Below are 20567 nucleotides of genomic sequence, written 5' to 3' on the forward strand. Positions count from 1 at the left end.
ATTTATGTATTCATTTCTCTTGGTGAATGACTACAAGTGAGAATGTTGGGTCATATGGTAATTGTTAGTGTGATATAGTAAGAGACTGCCAAATGTTTTACAAAGTACTTGTAACTTGCATTTCTGCCAGCAATTTCTTTATGTTCTGGTTACTTTGCATATTCACCAGAACTTGGTTTTGCCAGTGTTTGGGGTGTTTTTCCCCCATTTAAAAAAAATCACCCCCAGTAAAAAGAACATGTACTATTATCTCCTTTTTTCCCTGATAATGGTTGGTATTGAGCATCTTATGCTTTGTTGCTAAGTATCTTTTAAACCTTTTTCCCATTAAAAGATAAACACAAACTAAGGTTTTTTTTAAAATTGTATTTTAAACATGATTTATATATTCTGGGTATAAATTCATCATCAGACATGTATTTTGCAAATGTTTCCACTCATTTTCTTAGTAGTGTCTTTTAAAGTGTACATTTTTAATATTGATGAAGACCGACTTATCACTGTTCTCCTTGGTATTTTATGTGCTTGGTATTATGTGTAAGAAATCATTGCCTAACTCAAGAGGAAAAAAATATTTTCTCTGATATTTACTTCCAAAAGTTTATTTTTTCAGGTTTTATATTTAGGTTTATGAACCATGTCAAGCTAATTTTTTTTAACATGATATGAGGTCAGGGTAAAAGTTTATTTTGTTTTTAGATACGGATTTCTGATTGTCCAGCACCATTTATTAAGAAGATTTAATTACTTTGGAACTTTTCTTGAAAATTAATTCAGTGTGTGGGTGTATTTTTAGACTCTGCATTCTGTTTCATGACCTAAATGTCTATTCTTATGCTAATATTATGTTGTCTTATAAGTTCTAGATATGCAGTAAATTTTAAAATTGGATAGTGTGTACACTCTAAATTTGTGCTATATTTTAAAAAATTTTTTCAGCCATTCTAGGTCCTTTGTACTTCCATATGCAAACTATTGATAAGAAAGATTTTAAAATATCTAATAAATGGAGAATTACCATCTATACAGATGAAATAAAATCCAGATTAAATATCAGAAGGCCTTTATGTAGGAATTAACACAATTAATAAGCATTTTATTTCATATTCTTGTCTTATTGGGCTGACTGTGACTTCCAGTGAATGTTGAATAGAAGTATATAGAATGGAGTCCTTGCCTTTTTTCTAATTTGGGAAGAATGAATGTGATGTTTCAATATTAAGAATACTGGAAGTTGCAGCTTTTCACAGATGCACTTTATTTGGCTAAAGGATTTCCCTTTATTTCCTAGTTTGAAGAGATTTCTTTAAATGATTGCTATGTCAAATTTTGTCAAATGCTTTTTCTAAATATATGGTGATGTTAATATTAGATAGATGATGATGATAGATAACTGGATAGAAACAGTTTTTAATTATTTTGTTGAGAAGAAAAATTATACTGCTTGATTTTAAAATGTTTAAGCAACCTTGCATTTCTTGGATAAACCATACTTGGTCATAACATATTATCAATTTAATATATTTCCAAGTACTTACTAAAATTCTGTTAACAAAGTTTGCATCTAAATTGATAAGAAATAAGTTAGTAAATTGTATTAAATCATTTTTATAAAACATTTCTTTGGTTTCTAAAATAAGTATAACAGCATTGAAATCACACTAATTTTAAAAACATTTTCCCATGAAGTTTGTTATTTTCCTGCCAATTCTTCCATGAATTAGAAAAAGAATAGTGCTTATTTCACAACAAATGACTATATTATTTTCAATATTATGGTCTTATATGAATTACCTATACCACAAATTTATACATAGACTTAATATCCTTCCAAGGACACAAAAATGATTCCAAAGCTAGTTTCTATAAAGTCCAATTCAAGGAAAGTGTTCTACTGAGACTCACTACTTCTCAATCATTTTGCTTTGAGATTTTACAGTTATTTCATTCAATTCTTTCAACAATTACTGAAGCAATTATTTTTAGTCACATTTTAAATATGAAGAAACTGACCTTAGGTAATTTTCAAAGCTTGCAAAGCTAGCATATAACATAGTGTAGTTTGCATATTTTATTCTCATTCCATATTCATTGTTCTTTTCACACATCATCATTGTCAAATCTGTCTAATTAAATTAACGAATATGTGAAGAATTTATGTCAAAGGACTGACATTTTCCTGTGACCGTGTAACAAAGGCTCTTTTTAGTTATTAAGAATTTTTCAGGAAATTAGAATCAACACCATAGTTAATCAAAATGTTATTTATTTAGATTATCATTTTCTAAAGTGAAGAGAAATGTCCAAATCATGTCTTTTTATCCCTATTTGAGGAAGCCTCAAGCAATCTCAAAGTAGAAAAAAAAAGTATATACTAAAATGTGACTAAAAACTCTGTCCTTTCAAAATAGTCATGATTTGTATGAGATGCTAAAATTTAAATTTAAATTATGGCTAATTTAACATTTGACTTACTTTGTTCAGTGTTCACTAGAGAAGTAATCATTGTCCAAGTTGTAAAATGTAGAGGGCAAGAGAAAAGTTCTATGAATCATAGAGCATCACCTCTCCTCTTTTACCCTCATGAGATATCCAAATACCACTGACTGAGAAAAAATAATCTAAAATTACAGTATTTTTGTATTATCATATATGATATGATAACAGGAAATAAAGAATCATTGGTATGAAACTATGAGGATTCTAGAGTTTTAAGTCTTCAAGTAATTTCTCTTGAGCAGAAAAAATATTACTAGATGCAGAAAAAGAGGTATGTTATTAATTTTATTTTATTTAAGTGCTATAAGCTAAAAGGTAGCTTCTGAAAGGAAAGGCCATTATATTCTGATATTCAGTGAGATCATTGTAATTTATATGATATACTATAGAAATGCAAACTGTGAAAATGCAAACTGTATGGATACAGAACATATTATTTGTATGTATATAAAAATTTTACCTGAAAAAGTAGAAAATGCATGTAAAGACTCATACATACACAAAAACCAAAAACAAACACTTATTCAATGATTTAATATAAATACAAGCAAAAAAAAAGAAAACATTCAGAACGGCAATCATAAAATATCTTCCTAATAGCCGGAGGCTACTTTGTTTCCAGGCTCTTGTATCAGTGAGATCTGCTACTTGACGTCTGTCTAGAGGTCCATCAATAGGTGAATGGGTAAAGGAAATATGGTATATACCTATATTGGAATATTATTCAGCCTGAAAAAAGAGAAGGAAATCCTGCCATATGTGACAACATGGATAACTCAGGGAGACATTATGCTAAGTGAAATAAGCCAGTCCCAGAAGGACAGAAATTCTTGCTTTTATTGGACAAATATAGGGAGTAGCACTAGGGACTCTTCTACTGTGAAATTAAAACCTGTATAATTGTGCTGCAACCCTTCAGCAAAGAAAACAAAAAAGAAAGCTTCTCAGCATTAACAGTATCTTCATTTTATGAAATATCCTGTCTTTTCCCAAGCCTTTAGCTAGCTGGAGGAGGACTGTTGCAGTGGTGTCTCCCCTTACTCCTCCCCACTGCAGAAGCCCAAGTCAAATCAACTATAAGAAGAGATTCCTTTGCTATATACCCTGCACTTTTCCTCAGCTACTATTTCATTCAAACACAGACAGGAATCTTCCCTCTTGAAAGTGCTGATTTGAACTACTGAGCATTCCCCTTCTCTTATAAACCTGATTATTTATTTATTCTTCCTCATGTAGGTCCAACCTAGACAGATGCTATTAAGAATGTTCGTAAACTTAATCTCTGAAATAGAAATCTGATAGCTTCCTCTCCAGGAGAACAGTAGAATCATTACTTTCCTTCTGTTTAGTTCCTTGGTTCATAAGGGAAGGAGGTTGAGATGGATGATCTCTACAGTGTCTTCTACATCAAAAGTTTTATGAGCTTTCTAAACCAATGAGAAATTTTGGCAATCATCCATTTCTGAAATCTCTATAGTATGCATAAATGAGAAACACATTTCCTTTCCCAGTAAACCCTTGGGCACATACTGAAGGTATTTGTAAAAACATATCTCAAAATCTGGTGCAGTTAATCTTAAAAGCAATAACTTGAACAGTTTGTGATTGATTTGGTAGAAAAATAAATAAATTCTGTCCAGTGTTACTAATTATATAAAAACACTCTTTAATTTTAGAATGCAAACCCCAATCACTAGTTTCACATTTTAATGTTGTTTCTGAATCATTATTAAAACATATTATTATTATTATTATTATATACATTACATCCTCTGGGTTATTGGGGACCCAAGGGAGGCAATTATATTGCTTGGAATTTGAGTGGCAGAACTATGAAAATAATCACTGTCTTCACATTCTTTAATTTTATAACCGCTTTTGGGTTTTTCCACTTATAATAATAGTAATTATTAATAATGTATATTGCATAAAAAGGAAAGAAAAGAAATAGAAACTAACCTCAGTGTAGTTATTTAATTTCAATGTTCAATTCAAGGGACAGTCATTTAGTCTCTACTTTCTAGAAGGCATTATGGCAGCCATTGTAAGGGATAAAAAATTATACAGATGTTATCCCTGTTCTGAGTAAAACAATACTCAAGTAGAAATAATTATAAACAACCCAAAATAAGAAAATACATATTACAAGTACAAATATGGATTTACAGAAATTCTCGTGGTTTGATTTTTGAAAGTATTATGGAGAAGTTAACTTTTGAGTCCAAAATAAGCATTGAATTTGGCAATGCACTGGTTTTTTTGTTGTTGTTTTAAATTTATGTATTTTTTTTTAATTCAAGTACAGTTAGTTACGATGTGTCAGTTCCTGGTACAGCACAATGTCCCCATCATGCATATACCTGCATATATTCATTTTCATATTCTTTTTATCAAAGGTTATTATAAGATATTGAATATAGTTCCCTGTGCTATACAGAAGAAACTTTTTAAAATCTATTTTTATATATATTGGCCAAGATTTGCAAATCTCAATCTCTGAAGTTTATCCCTTCCCACCCTCTATCTCAGATAACCATAAGAAGATTGTTTACTATGTCTAAGAGTCTGTTTCTGTTTGGTAGATGAGTTCATAGTGTCCTTTTATTCCTTTTTTTTTTTTTAAGATTGCATATATGAGTGATACCATATGATATTTTCCTTTCGCTTTCTGGATTACTTCACTTAGAATGATGACCTCTAGGTCCATCCATGTTGCTGCAAATGGCATTATTTTATTCTTTTTAATGGCTGAGTAGTATTCCATTGTATAAATATACTACAACTCCTTTATCCAGTCATCTGTTGATGGACATTTAATTGCCTCCATGTCTTGGCTATTGTATATAGTGCTGCTATGAACATCAGGGTGCATGTACCCTTTTCGAATTAGAGTTCCCTCTGGATATATACCCAGAAGTGGCATTGCTGGATCATATAGTAATTCTATTTTTAATTTTTTGAGGAATCTCTGTACTGTTTTCTGTAATGGCTGCAGCAAACTGCATTCCCACCAGCAGTGTACAAGGGTTCCCTTTTCTCCATACCCTCTCGAGCATTTATTGTTTGTGGACTTTTAAATGATGGCCATTCTGATTGGTGTGAGGTGATACTTCATTGTAGTTTTGATTTGCATTTCTCTGATGATTAGTGATATTTAGCATTTTTTCTTGTGCCTATTGGCCATTTGTATGTCTTCACTGGAGAATTGCTTGTTGAGGTATTCATACTATACAGCATAAATACATATATATTGAGGCATCTATCTATCTATCTAGAAATACAGTTATTAATAAATAGTGTCTTTAGGGATTTATGAGTATCCCAGAGTATAACGAGAACTGAATAGGACACATAACCTAAGAGGCAAGTTAAGACCAAATAGTAGAGCATCTGGCATGGTATACAATGTATTTCAGTCTTTACTGTTTAACCATTCATAAATAGATGTAGAGCAAGTCTTTAGCATGAACAAATCGGACCTTAGAATATTAACTCTGTCAGGATTATGAAAATTCTTCCATTAAAAAAAAAGAAGCAGAGACTTCCCAACATGAGCAAAATGAGAATTTATTAGAAAGTTTGAAGGACTCATAAACAACATTAAAAGTTGGAAAACTAGGCTCAAAATTAACAGCAACTATGGCATTTCTGGAGGCAGTTACAAAAGTTCTTATTGATAAATATGGAATATCTTATTTAAATAAAATTAATATTAAAATGATAAAATTGAGTGATTTTTAAAATAAAATAATGATAGTAAGAATAGAATCTGAATTGGGAGCTGGGAAGCTGAGTTCAATGTTAGGTATGCTGATTTTGATTTTATAGGACTTAGGTAGTTAGTAGACATTTAACATAAAACCAGGAGAAAATTGAGACTGAGTTTGTATATAACATATAATCTATATATATAAACAAATGTGAATTGAAATTATTAATTATAATATAAGGAGATTTTATAATGCTTTAAATCAAATTTTAAGATTAATACTTTCAAAAAGCATAATGAAACATTTCAATTTAAAATTATGAAATTATGAAAATGCTATCTGTGCTAATTTCCTCTCCTATCAAGTTTAAACTGTTTACCAAGCTTTCTCCAATTTTCAGATTAATACATAATTGCATAATTTATTTAAAATTTAATATAGTAAACATAATCATGCCTATTTTTACAAAGTTAAATTACACTAAGTTTTTTCTTCTTTTCTTTTTTTTTTTTTTTAAAGAAATTCATTGTTTCCTATTACCAATCTTTCTCACTCTCCTCAGCCTTGGTCTTCCAAAGCAAACTCCTTTTGAGTTTGGTTGCTCTCTTGGTCTGATGAACAATGGATATCTTAGAATATTCTTTTGATGGTACCCTTAAATTCCTTGGTCTTGTTTCTTGGATTGGATTCCTGAGTTTTTAAACCCCATGTCTTCCAGTTTCTTTTGGTTTATCCCTTGTTTTAGTGGATCGTGTTTTCTGGTAGCTTCATAAAACTTAAACTATTTTGTAAAGTCAGAAGAGAAATTGATGAAAGCCTTGTGTGTCACCCCTGAGAGTGCTGCCACATACACAGGATGCACAGCGACTCTCCTGAGATCGTTTTTCAACAATCATTCAGATATTTCCTGGAGCTCTCTCCTGTGTTGGATCATCTGTTTTCTCAATCTGTCATGAGTTCCACTTAGATCACTTACTACTTATGGTGGGAGACATCCTCCAGAGAAAATGTTTCTCTTAAGCACATATTTAAGACATGGTTATTTGGTTGAATAAATAATTTGGTTTTTGAAACTATTTATCATCAGCATTTTTGAAGGATTTACTAGTATACCTTGTTTCCAGGGCTACTGAAGTTTAAGTTGAAGCTATGTGGGTTGCTGAACCTCCGTATAACACATCTTTTTGTCCAGATATGTGTATCACTTTTTCTTTGGCCCAGTGTTCTGAAATTGTTCTTTGTTGTGATTTGATGTGGGATTATTTTCACCTCTTTTGCACACGTGGCATTCTGTCTCCTTCATAACAAACGTTGGACCTCCTTAAGTGCCAAGGGCACACTGCTTAAAGCCCAGGCCAAGGATGTGTTGTGAGTGTTGCTAGTGTACTCTCTGTTCACCACTACATTGATGGCAGCCAGCCTTTCTTCTTGTCACCCTTCTTTACAGAATCCACATAACCCCAGCAGAATAGCAAAAGTCACTTCCCAGCTGGCCTCATGCTGCTGCTTTCTGGGTGCCTGCAGGTGTCCAGGAACTGCCAGGCGATCCAGCCAGACCACCTGTGGCCTGAGCATCATCACCTCTGTATTGACTATTAATGAGGGATTTATCATGGCCCCATAGCAGTCTGCGCTCACAGAAATCCAACCAGTTGACCATCAGGCTCTTTTTTCTATTTTGTTACTCTATTTATTTCCCAGGTAAAAAGGGGAATCCAGTTGGTAGAATCCTCCAGCACCTACTCTTATAATGAGGAGAACATACGTGCTCCTTCACTAAGATCAGGGTCCTTACCCTTATGAAGATGAGTAACAGGTAAAATGAGGGAGCTAATGGTCTATCAGGACTTTTCCCTACTTCCCTCCTCCCTTATGGTGCTCATGCCACCTCTTCTCTCCACAGCAGTTAACGAGGAGTTCTAGTTTTACCCATTTTCATAAACAGAATTGTCAATAGGCATTTACTTTAGGATCAGTTCTGAATATTGGAACCTGTCAAACTTCTCTTGTGTTGATTTTGCATGTCTTAATATTATATGGCTCACTTAAATATTAATATATAATTTTCTGGCTGCAGTGTTGCTTTCAGCTTTTCTTAAATACAGTTGAATAAAATCTAGGGAAAATATTTCTCTGAAGTTCTGGTAACGGATTTCTGCCTCTGCAGCATTAGAATCGGACTGTTTCTTTGGGAAAATTCTGCTAAGTTAATATAATTTAATGTCACATTGATTACAAGTGGAATTGCCAAGAACCCAAAAGGAAGTGCTCCAATTACTGTTGTAATTTGATTTTCCTTTGATAAATATTATGTGCATATGGACTGTGTAAATATTATATTCATTTGAGGGGTAATTATGTTTATAATATTCTTGATTTTTTTAACAATTGTGCATATCATACTGTGAAATACAAAGTTCTGTCATATAGAACAATTATGTGAAAATTGTTATTTATATACTAAGAACTGAGCATAATTACTAACCAAAAAGATATGAAAACTATAAAGTCAACTAGACAGTCTTACTAACAGTGAAAATGATTCTGACATTCTTTACTCAGTCTGATAGGTTAATAGACGTATTTAATTTAAATGAGAATATCAGTAGTTATAATATTAACAAAATTCAAGAATGTCTGTGGAAATAGACATGCTTTGTAAGTTTATAGGCAAAACAATCTTGTGGAGTTTCTCACGTACTTTTCACCACTCAGATACTCAAATATCCTTTTCATCCTCACTCATGTGCTCTGAGCATAGTGTGTTTTTTTTTTGCTGGTACTTTTCTTTTTCATTGGGAAATTTTCTTACACACACACACAAAATCTCAGAAATGATATAAATATTTCAGTCACCAACAATTTAAATATTTAAATGGAAAGATATTGCTAGTCTGTGAAATAGTGGTTTAAATTATGTATATGTAGAATATTACATATTCTATTTGGAGATTTTCTTTGGGTTCTTTCTTTCTGGATTCAGACGAGGAGGCTTGCGACTCAGAAGGAATTTCTGTCAAGTTTCCTGCCACTTCTTCAGTGATAGGAAGTTTTGCCTCATTCTCAGCGTAAGTGCTAGAGTGTAGAAAAATTTTTCCCAGGTCTTCTACTCCTACTTCAGATTACAGCAGATCCAGTGATGCAGAGGGAGCATTTTTTGGTACTCCTCCCCTGCCTGCCACTAAATGTTTTGTATGCACTTAGTAGAGATATATGTTAAAAAAAAAAAAAAAGAAAAAGAGCATATAGCCCTTATGCTAAACCACCTCTATTACTCTACCAAAAACAAAAACAGTGTGGGTTTCATCTCTCCAAATAGATATAAAGCTTCCTTTGGATTTAAATTCACTAAATTAGTTTGCAATCTTACCTCACTAATGAGCTTAAAAATAGCCATGGTTTTATAGATTATTTAGCAAGTTCTTATTTTTATTTAGAAACAGTTAAATGATGATAGTTTTACATCGTTGTCATCAAATGTTTCTATGTAAAGTTAATTTCAATAGTGGTTTATTATTTCTAGCCCAATTCATTAAATTAAAATGAAGTTTTAGAACTTAATTCTGTCAAAAAAAGAACCACTATTTGGGGGCATTAGATTTGAAAACTCTATATAAAATCTTTCTTAACTATACAAAATCACATATTTTATTTAGACAGAATTTTATTTTTGAATAGGGTTTTCAAGCAGAATGATTTTAAAAGTCTATAAATATAATGAAACATATGTCTCAATAAATGGTCAACAAATAATGATTAATAATAACATAATAAGTTGAAGTATTTTAATATCATATTTTACTATTAAAAGTCTTATGTTTTGGGCAAAAAATATAGAGGACTTTTGAATGGAATGTTATGTATTTGGTTCTCCTTTCTGGACTCTTGTTACTCCTGATAATGGGACTTATAAGATCCTTACCTAGGGCCATCATAATCTAAAATTCCAAGAAAAGTGACAAACCTATCTCAATAGTTAGATGACCCAGCCTTAAGTTAGTCTTGTTACTAGGTAGGGTATTGGATTTTTGTTTGTTTGTTTTTTCCGTTTCTAGTAGCAGAATTTCTATTTTATCTCTGAAATTATGTCTGTCTCCAAAGACTTGACTTCTAAAGCACCCATCTTCTCTCTTCCTCAGAAACAGCCAATTTCTCCGACATTTGTACCATCATCCTCTATCTACTAGTACTCTTACTTATAACTGTCATTATTAATATTCCCCAAAGATTTTTCCCTTCATTTATTAATGCCTCGAGCACCTGCATCATGATTTCCCCTCTATTTGCCTTATCATGATTTATGGATGTTTCAATACATGCACATATGTGTTTCAGACATTTTCTCCTCGGATTATCAACCTCCTCACCTGCAACAATCTGGTTGCATAGTCATACTTTCCGATGGTCATGCTCTCAACAATGATTGTACTACTCAAAAATTTCATTGCCACCAACATTCCCGTCTCTCACTACATCATATTCCTCTAGATCTCATACATTCACAACAGCCATTTTCTCACCACATCAATTCCTCCAATTTTTAAACCCTACCATTTTTTCACTATCAATTATTACCTTAATATCATTGGTTTTCGACTCATCTAGCCTATATTACATTTTCCAGTAGTTGCATGGCTCCCTTGCATTAAAATCTCAAACATTTACCTGGGAAAGAAAAAAAAAGTGTACTGTATGAGACCATCCACTCATTCAGCATCTATACCTCATTAGCTAAATGATGGTGGAGAATATTAAGAAAATATAGTGATAGCATTTTTTTTTTAATCCTGGAAACTAAACCCAAATAAGCACTCAAAAGCACCAGATTATTCACTGATACCAACCTAGTATATTTGACTTAATACTTTTGAGAAACAATAATGAAAACTACTAACATTTATTGAATATGTTGTGCTTACTTTGGGTTCTGCATCATGCTGGACCTAGGCATATACAATCTCCACGCCAAAGCCATGGCAGATGTACTTTTTTAAGAACCATTTTAAAGATGACAAAACTAAGCCATGTTAGTAGTACTAAAAGTGACATAGTTTCAGTCCATGCTCTGAATTGTTATGCCATACTCCTTCCATGCCATATTTTGTTTAAAAAATAATATGAATGAAGTTTATCTGCTCTCTTTAAAACTCAGTTTCTCGATTTGTGCCCAGAATCCATTCTGGAAGTCTTCTCAAGAGCTGTGTCAGTGATGGGGTCTTCTCTTTTGCTTTATCAACCAATCTCCCTGCTTTCTACCTTTACCCCTATTTCTTTTAGGGAACTCAGCCTTAAAATGTCATGTCCTCTAGCAACAGAAACTACCTTTATTCTTCACCCCACTCCTCACCCTGCTCCTTTACAACTCCCTCCTCCACTGTGGTAGTCAGGGTATTGTTCCCCCAAAGATGCCTATATCCTAATTTCTGGAACCTGTGGATATGGTATGTTACAAGGCAAATGGGAATTAGTTACAAATGGAATTAAGGTAGCTAATAAGCTGTCTCTAACATAAGAGATTATCATAGACTTCCAGGCAGGTCCAATGCAATCACAGGGTCATTAAAAGTGAGAGAGGGCAGCCAAGAGAGCCAGAGGGAAATGTGACTATGGAAGAAACACCAGAGAGATTTAATGTTACTGGCTTTGAAAAAAGAGACAGGGGGCCAGGACCCAAGGAGTGAGAACAGCCTCTAAAATTTAGGTATAAAGGGCACTGAGATGGATTTTCCTTTAGAGCCTCCAGAAAGAACACAACAGTGCCAACACCTTGATTTTAGCCCAGTGAGACCTACGTCGGACTTGTATACTACAGAACTGTAAGGAAATAAAATTGTGTTGTGTTGATTCACAATTGTGGTAATTTGTTAAAACAGCAATAGAAAACTAATTCAGCCCCTCACACAGACTCACATTCTAGCTGAGGATTTTGTCTAATATTCCTGGAGATTCTAAATAAGCTCTTTGTTCATAATTTAATAATAAGGACCACTTTATTAAATGCATATTAGTAACATTTATCTAATATCATGAGTATGTCCGTTTTTCAGTACCAGCCCTTTCAGGCCTACACACCAAATGTAGTTAAATGTTCATGTCATGTTAATAATTGAAGTATGCCATTTTTTTAATTCCATATTAATAGGTCTACATTCAGGACCTACTTTAACATCTTCTTTTCTAAATTTAACTGCCCAGTAATATTTTATATACTTCTGGACAATTTTCCAACATTTAATGCTTTCAGCTTATTTTCTAATATGCATTTGTTCTTCCAATTAAAATTAAATCTGCCAATTAGAGTTGCATAGTTTGTAGAATTATGTCAGTGCCCTAACATTGTGTTTAATGCCTCATTAACGGTGTGGAGAAAAAGAGAAAGAATGTTGAGACAAATAACAGCACCAAAATCTTGAGGAAGAGTGAATGCATAATTTGACATTTCTGTGAGGTTTTGACCAAGACATTGAGCTTCAAAAATTTTTTAAAAGAAAACATGTTAATAAAACATTTTACTCTTCCAAATGTAGTGGGATTAAAGGAAAATATAGCAAGATCTGGGAGGCAGACTTTCATTTGGAAATAATTTAGGGAAATGAAAACTGTCCATAATGCTGAACATTTTTCTCAAATCACTTTGGGGATTTTCAAACACATACGGAAATGAAAAAGTCAGGCTAGGGGCAAGATACAGCAATGAGAAACTTTTATGTGCAGTGATGGGTGGAGTGACTCTTAAACAGAGCTCTCAAATATAGTAATTTTTTTCATTTTATCTGTTTCTAAACTTTCCTTAAAATTTTATAATTCTCTCCTGTCATCTCTGAGTTGAGTTCTTGTCTAGGAAATACATCTATCTCTATCAGTCTGTATCTATATCTAGGTCTGTATATTTATATGTATATATGCATATAAATATGGTGTATATATATATAACTCATGTTTTTATTAGGCAATGTAAAATGATACCTGTATCAAAATAAGTGTTTTTAAAATGAAATTCAGAGGAAAAATAAAAGTAGCTTCATTAGAAAAGATTTTAATTTAAAACACTATTCACTGGCTCTTAACATTATAAACTCTGCAAAACAAAACCCATTTAATTATTTTGAATATTCTCAGTAGTGATAATCTCAAACATTTATGTGAGCTATTTTGTCCCTGAAATCCATTTAAAAATTGCCATGTTTAAATTTGGTCAAGTACATGGCTCAGCAAGCAATGGTTTATGGGACAAATCTAGTCCACTGCCTGTTTTTGTTTTGGTTTTGTTGAAATAGTTTTACTGGAAATGGTCAACTCATTTCATTATATATTACCTCTGACTGCTTTAATGTCACAGTGGCAGAGGTAAGTAGTTGTGAGAGACTCCATTGCTCATGAACATTAAAGCAAATATTTATGATGTGGCTCTTTACACAGAAAGTTAAATACGAGTTCAAATTCAGGAATTACTTATGCATCATGAAAATTCTATTAGGTAACCTAAATTTTCTTGTGTCTAGCACAGTTCCTTGAATTTGGTAGAAATTCAACAAGTATTTGTTGAATACATAATAATTCTAAACCACCTCACCAGTAAAATGTGAGAATTACTGGATATCAGGTTTCTTGTGAACATAAAATCATATGTAAACTATGTAGAAATATACCAGGGTTGGAGTAGGTTTTTAATGAACAATGGTTTCCCTAATACACTTTCTCTGTTGAATTTTTATATAGGCATAGCTTTTATCCAAAGATAATAATCATCTTATTCCTATCTCAAATTCTACTTTGTGAATAATTAAGCACTTAAAAATGAACTATCAAAGAGGAACATTAGTTCTATCTTTAAATGTTTGAATTTTTTTCTCTTTAATATATTTAGTGAAGCATGACAAATTCTTTGGACATTGTGAGTCTTGCATTTAAAAAGAGAATCAAAATTCTTTGAGCCGCATCTTGGCAAATGGAAACTAAGCATGGTGTAATTTTAAATAAACAGCAATAAGACAAATGAATTAAAACAATTATTCCTTAATCCTAAAGTGTCTTTGTAGGGTGAAAGGAGCCACCCATTGGTTCTGAGTTGTTTTTCTTATTGTTGTTTTATCTCTCTCTCTATTTCTCTATCTGTAAAGTGAGAATAGTGGAATGTTTATGTGCTAGCATTCTTCAGGGAAATCTTGGGAGGTGGTCAGGGTGCTATAGAACGAGAGCAGTATGTGGGTACTCCTGTGGGGCAAGGTAACTGAGGTTGCCAGGAGCAGAAAGAGCTCGTGAGATTTAAAGTTTGAGAGTGTTTAGATTGTCAAGGCAGAAAAAATAACATTAATCTGTCATTCTAAAAGCCCTAAAATGAGAAATCAGAGGTAAAGCCAAAGTTTGTATAAAATAAATTATATTTGAATGGTTATCGACAGCTCAACTGATGTGTCTGCTACTGGTCTTACCAAATTTGAGTATACATGTGATGAGCTGGTTTAACAGTTATGCTTGAACTTCCTCTTCCAGCCAAGATAGAGTAACACAGACTAGTTTCATTTCCCCTGACCTCCTCTCACACACACACACACTTAAAAAACCAAAACACACACACAGAGAATATTTTAAACAATGGTTTTCAACACACTGGGCATCAGGCAACAAGGGACAATAATTCCTAAGAAATGAGATGAGTCCTGTGACTGTTCCAGTTTATTGCCTTAAGAGTATTTACAGTCTGTGGCATTTTGAGAAGGAATTCACCTGGAGCCAAGCAGACTCCTAAATCAATGAAACAGACCTGAAAATCTGGAGAAAGTTTAGCCAGCTCAAGTTTGCACTATAGAAAACTGCAGAAGAGAGAGCTACTCAGAGAACTACAAATATAATAAGGATCTCCACCAATACTCATCTGCATACTGATAAGCACATTTACATCAGGAAGCTACCGGAAGATTGGAACAGGCTCTTCTTAGACATTTATTTCCTAACTTCAGCATGTGTAATTGAAGTTTCCAAAGGGAGAGAGGAAAAAAGTGTATTTTAAGAAATAATGTCTGAAAAAGTTTCCAATTTGATAAAACCAATTCAAGAAGCTCAATGAATTCTATCCACAAGGGCCATGAAGAAAAATACAAGAATTCATCTTATAATCCAATTGTCCAAATAAATCATAAGGAAAGAAAATCGTAAAAGGAAAAAAATGATACTTTAGAAACTTAAGGATTATAGCATATTTCTTGTTAGAAATAATGCAGTAAAGAAGACAATGGGGCAACATCTTTAAAGTTCTGACATGAAAGAAGAAATGAATTTAGAATCCGATACCCAGCTAACATATATTTTAAGTATAGGAACAAAATCAAGACTTTTTTTTTCAGTTATGCAAACTTTGAAAGAATTCTTCCCCAGCTGTCCCACACTACAAGAAATACTAAAGGAACTTCTTTGCATAAAATCAAAATGGCACATGACAGAAATTTGGATCTATACAAAGACACAGAGAGCCCCAAAGTGTTACTACATTGATCAGTGTATAATTATTTTCTTATTATTTAAATCTCTTTAAATGATACTTGATTATTAAAATTGCAGTACACTGGGTTTTATAACATACTTATAAGTAAAATGTATGGGAAGAGCTTCATCACACCAAAACATGGATGGATCTCGTAATAATTGTGCTGAGTGAAAGAGTGAAAATGATTTCGTAAAGTATGAGCACACTCATATAAAACTCAAGAAAATGTAAACTAATCTGTAGTGACAAAAAGCCAACAGTCACTGAGTAAACTGGGGGAAGTGAAAGGCAGGATTATAACAGGGTATGCTGAAGCTTATGGAGGTAATAGAAATGTTCATTATTTTTATTATGGTAATGGGTGTATACAATTGCTAAAACTTACTAAATTGTATATTCTAAATACATGGACTCTTCTGAATGTCAGTATGTCAATACAAGTGGGTTAAAGAAAAAAGGAACGTTGCAGGTGAAAGATGACTGCTATGACCCTTTCTAGTTATGGTATATTCTTATATGGGCTGGGGACTCTTTCTTCAGGGAGAAAAGTCCATGATTATAGAGCACTCATTGCTTGGCATGGAGTGTATGATAAGTAAATACTAGTTGAAATAAATTAAATGCCAGCAGCAGATCTACAACACAGTCTAGGGATCTGACCTCCCCTGATCTTGTTGAGACAAATGAATGTTCCAGTGTTCAATTAAATTAAATAAATTATTATTAAAGATGATTTATACCTTAACTCCTTAGAACAGTACTGCCATATGATGTTATCTTTATGATATACCTCTTTATTTGTAACCAGTACTTTGCCTTGTTGAATGCCCTCCACCTCAACAACCTGGTCGGGTTATAGTAATTTGACTGTGTGCCTTTTAAATTTAGACTGCTACAACTAATAACACTTTGAGCTGAACTATCCCTCAGTCATGAAATTAGGGATACATTATTTGGGAAATCATTATTCATTAATGAAACTTTTTTTTCCACCTTGAAAGTTAGCAGGCAAAATATGGCAAAAACCATTATCTGAGAGAATCTAAATTCAAGCTGGAGACAGACTTATAAATGAGTATTTGTGATTAAATTTATCAGGTGCTTTGATAGTCCTGTATTTGGGTAACAATGGGAGACATAAGGACTTAGTCATAACTATTCCTTGCATTATAGCCAAGAAGAGCTGAAAAAAGAGATGAGATTTGAGCTGAGATTTTAAGAATTGCCTTTCTTTGCCAGGCTGAAAAACAGAAGATGGTCATTTTAGAAAGATAAATGAATAAACACAAGCAGGAAAACAACTGAGAATCAGCCAAAGATGAGGCTGGAGAAGTTTAAAAGAGACAGACTATAAAAGGGGCACAGAGGGGTTTTAAACCAGACACTGTAGATGGCACTAAGTCTTATGACCTTAATGGATTACTTGCTTTTTCTAAATTGTTCTTGCATTGTTATAATTACCCAAAGTTTATTCTGAAATGTAACAATTTTCTTACTGTGCTTTTTATGGACAAATTATCCAAGCTAGTTAGAAAAAGTCTTCACTTCTAAATTCTGCTGAAACATATTGATACACAGCATCAATTTTTGTAAATTCCCTAAACTCATTTAATCATGTGGCTTAGGTCACATGGAACAAGGTGTAGTATAATACAGGAAGACACCTCTCCTACAGTTCCCTGTTTTGTCCTCCTCATCTCAGTGTCAATAGGATCCTTTAAATTTCAGGGAACAGGGATTATGTGAATTTTAGACTTAACATATGATAATAACAGAATATTATAATTAACAGAAATATTAATATTAATCACTATGCATTGAGTGCTAGCTCTGTGATAGACATAAGATAAAGTATTTGTATATTGGTTCCTTTAATTTTCCCACTAACTGAGTTTGCCATTTCACTGATGAGTAAAATGAAGCTTCAGATGGTTGAGGTCTTGTAGACAGAGACTGGAGTGCAGCTCTGTCAGATTCTAAATAATGTAACAAAACATAAGGTTAATGAAATAACTGATACCTTACTGATCCAAAACAACTCATGTATTCCCAGGATATAATTTAGACACTGAAATAATGTAATATGGCCAATTACTATTACCATTAGAATGAAAAAAGCAATTTCATTGTTAAATATTCTGTTACTCATTTAAAATCCAATCTACACAGGCATTTTAAAAACAAAGCATATAAAGAGCATAATTTGTATACAAATGCTAAGTGCTTCTGATTCTAGTGGAAGCATTGGAAGTTGTCTGGAATTCTTGAATGACTGTCTATAAATTGGACATTTACATAAAAGAGGTTTTATTCTGAAGACATATAATTTTGAATCTGGTGTGTATATGTGCATGTTTGTATATAATGAGTCAAATTGGAATGCTGTTACCTGTTAGAATAGGATCTGTCATCTTCAAGGCTGAAATGTAACCCACGTACAAACTATTTAATTGAAAAAGAAAATAGTAACAGTATGTTGCTTCCTTTATATGCTTCATAGGGAGTAAACTGTCAGAGGAACAAAAGGCTTTAGCAATTCCACTTCTAATGACTTTAATGACAAATTGCAAGGCTAAAACTCCATGCAGCATCGTGAAAATTTATCCCATGTGTGCTTTAATCATATGTGCTAATAACTTTATTGACAAAACCCAGATTGTTCTAGCTGTCAGCATAAAGGATCATATATAAATGTGAATGCATATGGCGCACTGTGTGTTGATTTTTCTAACAGCATTCAAACATACCACCAGTTTCTTTCTTGACTTTCATTAACAATGAACCTTAGACCAAGATGATGATGAATAGGATATTAAATTAAATTGCAATCTTATTCTCATTTCAAAAAAAGGGAATCTTAGATTTTTCTCTGTATAAGCTAATAATAGAATTATTAAAACATCACTAGAGTGTTTGTCTTTGATCAGAAAGTTTCCAGTGGTCTGGTATACACAAAACTTTTTCATAGGAAGTAATTTAGCAAGAGTATTAAGAGTACCAGAACAAATACTAAAACAGTTGGATCTCCAAAGTATACTCATTCTAAATGAAAAATGCAAGTTTGCTTTAAAATATCAAAGTATATGCTTAATCCTGAAATGCGTTTCCTTTGTTCCTAGAGATCACTTATTATCACTTTCACTGAAAATCATTATATTACTTTGAATTTATTCTTATAGTAAACCTGCAATTCAGGCCAGAATGAGATTATTTTAGTTTTATTTCAGAGACTGATTTCCAGAAGTTGAAGCTACTCAGTCTACTTGGACAATAATGTTTGCAGAAAATTCAAAATACGCATCTACCTATGAAAAATACACCAAATGGACAAATCAAAAGCCTAATTCCTTACCCTTTCCTACATCCGTGTCATTTGTCATATATGCCATTCCACTTATTTTCATGTTCCTCTGCCTTCATCATGAGAATCTTACAGTGATAGCCTATTAAATAATGAAGTAAATGGGGGAGTAAATAATAAAGTAAATGATGATGAGATGAGTGCAGGCTAAATTGTCAAACTACAAACTTGTGAACTAAATGAATGCTTATTGATTTGAGGCACTGAGCTTTGGGATGATTTACTGACCTTGAGTGTAGCAATAGATCATTGATTCACATCACTTTGTCTTGAGTTTCATTTTGAACTTGTATTTAAAACATATCACTAAGTGGAGCTCTACCTAATTAAAGATTTAAAATTTCAATTTTATATTTTTCCACATTATTGTACTTAAAGAGGTTTCATTAACCGTAAGTAACATGTGGTTTTATCACCAGATAAAGGATCACAGGATACCCAGTCCATTTTACCAGAATTTCATCTCAGCACACTGGCATGGGAAATAGCATACTGTCCTATCAGTATCTTCTTATCCTGTCATTAGAACGACTAGACCTTTTTTTCAGGTGAACTCCAATTTCCAGACCAGTTCATAATTCTTCTAATTTAATCATTGTTTAATAGGTAAATTTTTAGTCACATTCAATTTAAATGTTTTGGAACTTTGAGAAGTTGCCATTGAGATCTGTAAGAACTACTAAATCTTTCTAAGGTAGAAACTTCTGATGTAGATTTTGTCCTCATTGTGATTAATGAGCATTGGTGTTCCCAAAATTCATGATCTCTTTACCTGCAACAAATACTGGTGTGTAAACTCTGACACAAAGACCAAATCCTACTTGCCTCCCGCCTTTTTTTTTTTTTTAATGAAGTTTTATAGAATACAGTAAGGCTGATTCATTTACATACTGTCCATGGCTGCATTCCTGCTACAGTGACAGAGTTGACTACTAAAGATAAAGAATGCCCTTAAAGGCTAAAATATTTACTATTTGACCATTTACAAAAAAAGAGTTTGCTGTCTCCTGGCCTATGACATCAAATATTTCTTCAGTTTATCTTTTGTTTATATCATTGTGAATTGTGAATATCAATCAATCATGCATTTATCCTATTTTTCATTGATTTTCCCAAGTCCAGTATTTCATTTTGCATTTTGGTGAAAAATTTTACATTAAACATTTATGTATTTTTATATAAATAAAGAACAGAATCAAATAAGTAGATGACAAAGAAAGGTATGGTCTGCCCTTCAAATAGTAGACTAAGTCCAACTGATTTAATTTAATTATTCAAAGTTCTTCATAACTTAGCTCTGCCTTTACTATACTACAATTAACTCATCATTGCATTACCCTTTTACCCTACCATTCTTTAAAACTATGACCCACAGAGAAGAGTTTTCTGTTCCTCTTCCACTATTCTCATTGTCTTTCTTTCCCATTTTGAAATGTATTCTTTCCTTTAAAAAAAAATCAAGAACAAACATTTACTAGTATCATTTTTCTTGCTTATTTTATTGCCCTAAAAT

Source organism: Vicugna pacos, chromosome 24, assembly GCF_048564905.1.
Source record: "Vicugna pacos chromosome 24, VicPac4, whole genome shotgun sequence".
NCBI lineage: Eukaryota > Metazoa > Chordata > Mammalia > Artiodactyla > Camelidae > Vicugna > Vicugna pacos.